Below are 9299 nucleotides of genomic sequence, written 5' to 3' on the forward strand. Positions count from 1 at the left end.
ATTAGAGAAGGGAAAGGAAAGGGAAGGGGCATAGGGGTTAGTGGGCAACCAAGAAAAGTGGTAGCTTTGTCAAATGAGTTAATGATAGTAACCTCTTAACTTTTGTATTTGCTTTCTTTCTATCTTTCACTTTAGTCTTTATGTTTTAGAGAGAGAGAGGGTGGTGTTATCTTATTTGTGGGTATGTTGGTTTTATTGCTGTGGTTGGGTTATTTTGGCTGTTAGCGTTGATATGAAGCCAACCAAGAAATCCACTGGCCCTATTAGAGTGGTGGTAGTGGTGGTGGTGGTGGGTCACTCACGTGGGTCTGTCACCCACTCTCTCCCTCCCAATATCCCATCATCCCCCCAAAAATTTTTTTACCATTTCTCTCTCTACCGTTCACCACCCATTGTACTTTGGGTCACTAAGAGACTTGGCCTTCCCCCTCTCTCCCTCCCTTTTCCAGCCCTCTTTTGAGCTTTTGCCTTTTCGCCTTTTTGTGTGTCCCTTTTGCTACCTTCGGTGGATTCATTTGCCATTAGAGTATGCCATAAGACTAGAGTAGGATATAAGACTTTTTGTTAGGCAATTGCTTTGTGCTGGACATATTCTTCAATTGGGCATTTTTTATTCTTGCTGGTTATTGGTTGCCCAATTAGAGTGTGCCACATCAAGTTGCCCCTAGCATTCTTTCTTCTTGGTCAAATTGTTAACAAAACTCTCCCTTTAAAGCCCTTTTAATCCCTATTTTCTCCCTTTTGACATACTTAATGTTGTAGATCTCACATTAGTTAGAGATAGAATAAATCTTAAATATATAAATATAAGTTTTTTTTACCTATTAAGCATTTTTTTAAATTAAAAATATATACTCGTAACACTTATCGTAATTATTTTGATCAATTTACTCAAATAGATTTTTTTTTTACTTTCTTAATACGATTTGAATTTTAAATTTCAATTTGATAACTTTATATATTTATAAACGAGACGCTCTAACAGTTAATACTTGGACTTTTAAATCTTTTGAGATATTGAATTTGAATGTTAACCAAAAAAATAATTATATAATCCAAAATTATGTCTATAAAACCCTTAGATTGCCCATTTTTTTCTAGCTCATAGAAAAATTGAATTCAAAAGTCTAGCTTTAATTATGCAAGGTTTCATGCCGAACTTTTTCATACATTCTCGATGACAAACTCTGCTTATTTTCATGTGGTTTGACTACATCTTATAAAGCACTCAATCAAGTCAATGGTCCCCAGGTAGACAAGAACATAAATTTGATATTCGTGGATCGGGTTGAACATTTCTAAACGTCGAACTCGACTTGATCTACTCATGTAATAATGTTTTATTATTTATATTATTAAAATATTAAAAAATATCATTTTATATAATATTGAATATTTTTGAATATATTTAAAATTAAAAATAAATAAAAATATATTATTTATTTTAAAAAATAACGCAATCGATTCAAACTAAGTTAAGTTCGGAACTAAAAATTTATATCCAAACCTGACTCGAGTCGGACCGAACTTAAGAACTCGACGGATAGCCAGGTCCTTGACCAGTTATGTTTGGGACCATTCATGATAGTACACAATGAAGAAATATGGTCACTCTTATAATGGAAAAGCACGCCCAGTGACAATAACATGACTCGGAAAAGAGCCTAAAGCACAGTCAAGGGTCTGATCCATGCCGTGGGAGTTGGTAATGCCTGCATCCCTAGGGTTACAACTTTAATTTTTTGCATTCATTTTTCGTTTCCTCTGTTTCTTATACATAGAAATTAGGTAAAGCAAAATGCTCGGCCTTTGAATATTGAAAGTTATTAATGTGTTTGGATTGAGAAGAGGTGAAAAAGCAAAGGAAATTATCGAAGTAAAATGAAAAGAAGTGATTTGAAATGGAATTTAATGTTGTGAATAAATGATAAAGAAAAGAGATAAAATTGCTTTACAATAATATAAATTGCTGATATAATGTTTAAATTTTTTTTTAAATTATTTAAAAAATTTAAATAAATTATTTTTTGGATAAAATATCTTGACTTTTCTAAATTTTAGTTATAATTTCACAAAAGTCTATTTGTATTCGAAATGAACAGTCCACTCTAAACTTGTAAACAGCGTTAATGGGCAAATATACATAAAATATCTAAAATACCCTTATTTCTCAACTTTTTTCATTATATATTTTCCTTTCTCTCAAGCTTGCTAGTAACACTCCCTTATATCGGCCAACCACCCTGTGAGCAGATCTAACCGTGGAATGCCAGATCCAATTAGATCTTTCCAATGAGAGCGTGATGCTCCCCAGATCCATAGTCTCTTAGGGAGCATGAATCTTGCGCTCCCTTCGAGGAGGTGATCTGGCCAGATTTAGCACTCCTTGGCTAGATCCAGCCACAAGGTGGTTGCTCAACGAGAGGTAAGATAAAGAGATTTTTTTTTAATAGGAGAAAAAAATTTTAAAAATGAAAAATTGTAGTTTATATAATGCGGTAATTTTTAAAATTAATTAAGAGTAAAATTGTTTGAGAAATATTATCACGAAAAATTATAGTTTATATAATGTGATCATTTTTAAATTAATGAAAAGTAAAATTATCTGAAATATTACCACGTTATCAAACTAATGAAAATATTAAGAGTAAAATACCCCTACACCCCTAAATTTTAATCGAAATTTCAAGTAGATCCATTAGTTTTTGATATAGACATTTTGTCCCAAAAGTGTGAACACCGTTAACAGAGATTATGAAAAGATTAAAATGCTCTCTTTTCTTTATTAATTTTAAAAAAATATTATGTTTTTTTAAAAAATTTAAACAATTAATAAAAATTATATAAGAGTAATTTTTAAAATAAAGGGTAAAATTATCATTTCAAAATTGCCATGTCATCAAACTAATTGAAACACTAACGGTTGACTAACGGTTGAAACTATGTGTCTAGCGGAAGATATTTTTTTTGGAGCAGAGTGTCCATTTCAAAAATGGACCCACTTGAAATTTAGATTAAAACTTAGGAAGATAAGGGTATTTTACCAAAATACTAATAGCCGATTGGACTTATGTATCTAGTGAAATATATTCTTTTGAGGAGGATTATCTATTTCAAATGCTAATAGACCCGCATAAAATTACAGTTAAAACTTTGGAGGCTAGGATATTTTACCTTTATTCTTTTTATTGTATTCAACTAAGTTCATGTATTTTTTTAAAAAAATTTGGGGAAAAGGAGATTTGAATCCTATTTTTTTAAAGAAGGAAATCATGCATCAACCAATAAGTTAAATGTTTGAGTGTAAGTAAGTTTATGTACTTTTATTTTAGATCATTACTAAAAACGCTACTTATTATTTTATACCCACAAGGCTTAATGTAACATTTACGTGAATGGAGAAAATATCACATAATTATATCATCATGCCATATTAACTTTATATGATATAAAATGATAAGTGATAATTCTACTAACAACGATTAATTAATTGTTAGTCCTATTTAATTCAAAAGCAAAATATAAGGATTTACTTGAACATAATAAAAGAGTAAAATTTTTTTTAAATAGTTTAAGAATTTTTTAAGATATTATGCCTAAATTATTTTTTATAAAAAAATAAAATTCAAACTTTAATGCAATTGTCTTTAGCATTGGTCTTTGAAAATCACCAACATGCTAATAAGTAAATATCTGGATCACATCTTGCATTATATTTATTATTTATAAAATCATAAATACGAGTAAAAATTACAATTACAATTAAATAATTTTCAATATATATAAAATAATTACAACTTCCGAAAGAAAAAGAATCAACCAAATACAAATCAAGCAATCAGTATATAAATTAACGAAATTTAACAAAAAAAATTAGACCAAAATTGCATTTCACACTTATGGGTTTTCTTTTTTTAAAATTTAAAAGGTTACAAAATCACCCTGCATTGTTCTTTTTCCTCTTAAGCATATATACAAAATATAAGAGCCCCACCATGTAAATTAGGCTTTTTTAGAGGAAAGCTGGGACAAAAAGGGTTTGATCCAAAAAACTTTTGGTGCAATTATCAAAGTTATTTATTCATTTAGATGGTTACTATTCAGAGAATAAAAGTGCTTGCTGTAACATTTTCGTAAAAATTTTGGTTTTAATATATCTAAATTTATGTAAAGTAATGTCATATACATTATTAATTGGTATAGCAATGACCCATTGGTGTTCCCATAACTGCTCGAGTGATTGGGCATGCTTTTGACTGTGTTTATTGCTATGTTGCTGGTGCAGATCACTTTTTGCATGATAAGGCCGACAGCTTTTTGGGTTGTTTTGCTTGTGTATGGATTTGCAAGAGGGAGAAACATCCAAAATGGCCATGTTTGTCATTCTTGCTCTCCCTTCGCCTTTTCTGGCTGTTAAGAGTGACTGTAACTTCTTTTGAGTCTTGCTAATATCAATATTTTGTAGTTGTATAGTATTTTGTTTTCAGCTGGCTTTTTTGTATGCCAAGCTTCAGGAAGGGCACCTGGACCAAGTTTCTCCTAGTCCCTTTCTTTTTGTGTACATAGGAGATTTCACCCTGCTTTAATGGAAATGCTTTTAATCTTCAAAAAACAAAAAAAAAATGACCCATTGGTGTATCTTCTTCTTCAAGAAAATTTTGAGATTTCAAGTTTTTCATTCTTGATTCGATGCCAAGCTTAGGACTAGGTAAGGGAAAAGGAAAAGCCATCACCTACTTTCCCTTATGCATGGGTGGAGAGAAAAGCTACAAATAACATGACGATTGTCGACTAGTTGTAGTTGTTAATGGAAGAGTCAAATTTGAATCATCATCTCTCAAGATTGTATTCAGTGAAAGATAAAAGGAATGATGATATTTATCTATTTTAACCGAAATAAAAACTAATTGATTTAGCTTTTAAATGCCTCAACCGCTAGATCGCTGGAATAGCTCAGTTGGTTAGAGCGTGTGGCTGTTAACCACAAGGTCGGAGGTTCAAGCCCTCCTTCTAGCGTCTTAAAAATTAAGTTTTTTTTAATATAATTAAGTTTTTCCCTTTTTTCTAAAAATTAAGTTTTTTTAATATAATTAAGCTTTTCCTTTTTTTCTAAAATAATTAAGTTTTTTTAATATAATTAGGTTTTTTTCTAATATAATATAATTAAGTTTTTTTCTTTTTTTTTCTAAAATAATTAAGGTTTTAATATTTTTCTTAAAAATTAAGTTTTTTTCTAAAATAATTAAGTTTTTCAAATATAATTAGGTTTTTTTCTAATATAATATAATTAAGTTTTTTTCTTTTTTTTCTAAAATGATTAAGTTTTTTAATATAATTTATTTTGTTACTAATATAATATAATAAGTTTTTTTTCTTTTCTTCCTAAAATAATTAAATTTTTTCTAATATAATTAGGTTTAGTGTAAAATAATTAAGTTTTTTTTAATATAATTGTTTTTTGTCTAATATAATTAAGTTTAGCATTATTTTGTTTCTTTTTTACCTATATAATAAAGTAAACCCACCACTTGGCGTTTAAATATTATAGTTAAACTGCTTTGGACATGGAATTATTGATCGTTAGAGTGGTCTAAAATTAAAACCCTAGCTATCTCTATTCATTGAATAAGTAATTAATCTCCTATTAAAAGAGTAATTAGTCTATGGTATGGAGAGTGTGTTTTAAGATATGGGTCTAAACAAAATTTAGAGATCCTTTGATCGTGTTATAAACAATAGCATAATATTAAAGAAATTTCTTAAATTATTCAAGACCATTCAAATAAGTTTTTATTTTTTATTTTATTTAATTTAATTTTTATAGTTTTATTTTAATTTAAACTAAATAAGTTCTTATTGACTAATAATTGATTATGTATTATTAATTAAAATATCACTTGTCATTCTATAACATGTGACATTGACTTGACATGCTGATCTATTATAATGGAGAATGATGTTATATGTTAATATGATATAATAACATAGTTACATGACATTTTTCATTTTTTTATATTAATGTCATATAGATATAAAATGGTAAGTGATATTTTAATAAATAACAATTAGTCAATTACTAGTTATAAAAGCCTATTTGATTCAAAAGAAAAGTAAATGAACTTAATTAAACGTAATAGATGAATAAAAATTTATTTAAATTATCTTAAATAATTCAAAAATTTTTAAAGATATTATATCAATAAAAAATGATGGTGACAAATGTACTAAAAAGTAACCGAGAGAAACCAATATATAGTAGATCATTAATTTCTCAAGTTTGCCAAGCCTAATGTGCTTACATAAATTAGATTTTATAAAGTTTTAGGTTGAGTGGTTATAGATATGTATTTTATGGATTTTCTTGAATTATATCTAATTATTTTTAATTTATACCCAAATTTTTTTTTTCAAATTTAATCAAGGAAAAACTATTATTTTTATTTAAAAATTGAATATCTTTATAAATATACTACAAGCTTGGTAGGATGTGAGTGGAGGCATCTACGCCTGTTGCCCCCACCTCTAAATCCTTCCCTTTTCAAGCAATGTATTTGTAAAGAATCAAATTTGAAAAACTGTGGCGACAGCAAGCATGTTGAAGATCATATAAGAATTATTATTCTTATCCAAACAGAATATATTCTTGCAGAAAAACATTAGAATTTAAAACAATTTAATCATAATTTAGGGTATTGGTTTCATCATGAATTACAAGTGTCAGAATACAAATTTTCATTAAAAGGAAAATGGCAAAGTACTTAAAAAAATTTCTAAATTATTCAAAAATATTTAAATAAATATTTATTTTTTATTATGTTTAATTAAATTTATATATTTTTATTTTAAATTAAATAAATCATTGTAATTAATAATTGATTAAGTGCCGATAATTAAATATCACTTGTTATTTTATACAGCGTAATATTATCATTATCATGACATATTAATATGTCACAATAATATTTTATACAGCATTTGAAAAGTAGTTGAAAAGCAGTTTGAGAAAAGAAAAGTGGTTGTTTCTTAAGGGTGGGAGGTGATTTCCAACATGCTGCTCCATTAGTGTTTTTTAAATAAGCCAAAGCCAAAGTAGGATGGTCCTCACAATTATACCAACTAATGATGATGATAATTACATCATTTTGCAGTATCTTATTGGAGCATGATGTAACAAAATCAAAGCACAATTAAGAGCTTCCAGGCTTTCAATTTCTGCTTGTTTAACAGGAACATTATATCAGAAGATATAATCTTAATTACTTGATTATCTGTTTGCTAAGACTGGAAGTCGAAGAAATTTGTCAACACTTCATGATCATGGACTTCACTGTTACATGTGAAGTGAAGCTGGAGGCAACAAGATAAGACCTTAGTGAACAAAACTTAGAAAAATTTGAAGTCTGAACCCAAGCTGTCTGGGGATAACTTTTGCTTATTTTCCAGGCAAACAGATGGTGGGATTTGCCAGCTTGTACAAATTGTAATTTTGGAAGGGTTGAAATGGGATATATAGAAGGAAATTGGAGGTGACCTTCCTAGAATTGTTATCTATTAGGCATTTTCTTCGGTCATTGTATATTTTCCTTCTCTAGTTTACCATACCTTTTTAATAAATTTATGGGGATACCTACCTCTTTGGAATAAAACAGGTGTGGATTGCCTACCTAAAAGGATCAATTTCTTGATGGAAAATCTGACAAATGTTTTGAGAATTATTGGTTTTTTTTCACATGTATCGTTATCACCCATCACCCATCACCCATCACCCATCACGCTCATTATCGCTATTATCATTCCCATTTCATAAGATGGGCAAGTCATTCACCTAGTTCTGAATCTGTCGAGAAAAAAAAAAGATGCAAAAATAAGTAAGGAATTGACGGTGGGGAAGAAAAATTCCCCAAGAACAACAGGGTGAGCATATACCCTTTCATTGAATTGTGCTTTCCAGCCAAACAAACCCCACCAGGATGGTGTCTAGTCAAAATTAGAATAGATTGTATTGCCACGGAATTGAAGATGCTAATGGTTAGGTTCAGCTCAGTCACCTGTTCTGGGATGTTTTTCTTTGCACTGTTCGGTTGGAGAAAAAATTGACTGAAACAATGTATGAAGCATGTAATGACATTGAATGATGTGGAAAGAAAGCATCTAAATTGCTTTTAGGCAGAGCCTAGTTGCTTCCTGAGATGGAATTTTCCCAATTTCAACCAAAGAAAATGGTTGACAAACTGTAAGCTGAGGAAGCGATACCGGCAAAGAATAAACCAGATTGGGGAATGGGGGCCTAAATGAGAGTATGCAATCGCTATGGAACAAGCATACAGTCTTGCTGTTCCGATTTCATGAGCAAGTAGCCAGTTATTTGCCAGATAAGTAAGCAACTTCATTGCCATAACATGAGTTGTCAATTTGCAGTAAGATTTGATTCCAGGCTAACCTGGAAGATCAATCTTTGTAAAGAAGAATACCTTTTGGATTTTCTTCTGTTCTTTTGCCTTTTGCATGCCCAAGTGCATAAAATTTTTGTCAAAAGTCCAGATTCTAACTCTCCTCCCCACAGGCCTTATCCAAATGTTTTTGTCTCTCTCAATTAATTGCTTGGAATGTGATTAAATTAAAATCCTTGGTTAGGTCTTAGTGTCACGTCAAATATTTCATAAAGAAATAAATAGGATATTTTAATCTCATATGTTGTGAAATTTTGAAAAGTTTATAAGCGCGTACGTGTACGTTACACATTTTTTTTTATTAATTTTTAAGGAGAAGGTAATGGTCCCATAATACTAATTTATAAAGAAATGATCTCTTTATTGATTTCACATTCTTAAACAAATTTTAAATTTGTCATTTTTTAGAGCCAAAACCCCTTTGGTAATTCCATCAAGTGAATGGAATTAATTGTAAAAACATCTACATCTGCGTTAAAGGTGAGCAAAATTAGACGGGACCAATGATTTGATCGAATTAATTACAATTTAGGTTAATCAGTTTCGTTCGATTGATCCATTGGGTCTATTGATATAAAAAGTTTGATTTAATTGATTTATTTGATTGGTTCTCAATGTTAAAACTTCTAGATTAAATCGACTAAAAAATTGAATTAAGATTTTATATATATACATTTATATTATATTTTAAATTTTTATAAAATATATAAAACTTTTGAATATGAATTTGATGGTTTATGTGAAATAATATAATTATGTGAATAAAAAGATAAATGTTATGTTTTTTTATATATTTAGATTATTTATATATTTTATAATTATAAATAAAATTTATAAATTTTAATATTA

General features: G+C 29.0%; 1 non-coding gene across 1 annotated transcript; it reads left to right on the forward strand.

Moving 5' to 3' along the window:
- The first annotated feature begins 4942 nt into the window (after nucleotides 1–4942).
- On the forward strand, nucleotides 4943–5016 carry TRNAN-GUU (transfer RNA asparagine (anticodon GUU)). Its single transcript has one exon. It is a non-coding gene; the product is annotated as a tRNA-Asn (tRNA).
- The last annotated feature ends 4283 nt before the right edge of the window (nucleotides 5017–9299 follow it).

The sequence above is a fragment of the Theobroma cacao genome, chromosome 10 (genome assembly GCF_053813885.1).
Source record: "Theobroma cacao isolate CCN51 chromosome 10, ASM5381388v1, whole genome shotgun sequence".
Classification (NCBI taxonomy): Eukaryota; Viridiplantae; Streptophyta; class Magnoliopsida; order Malvales; family Malvaceae; genus Theobroma; species Theobroma cacao.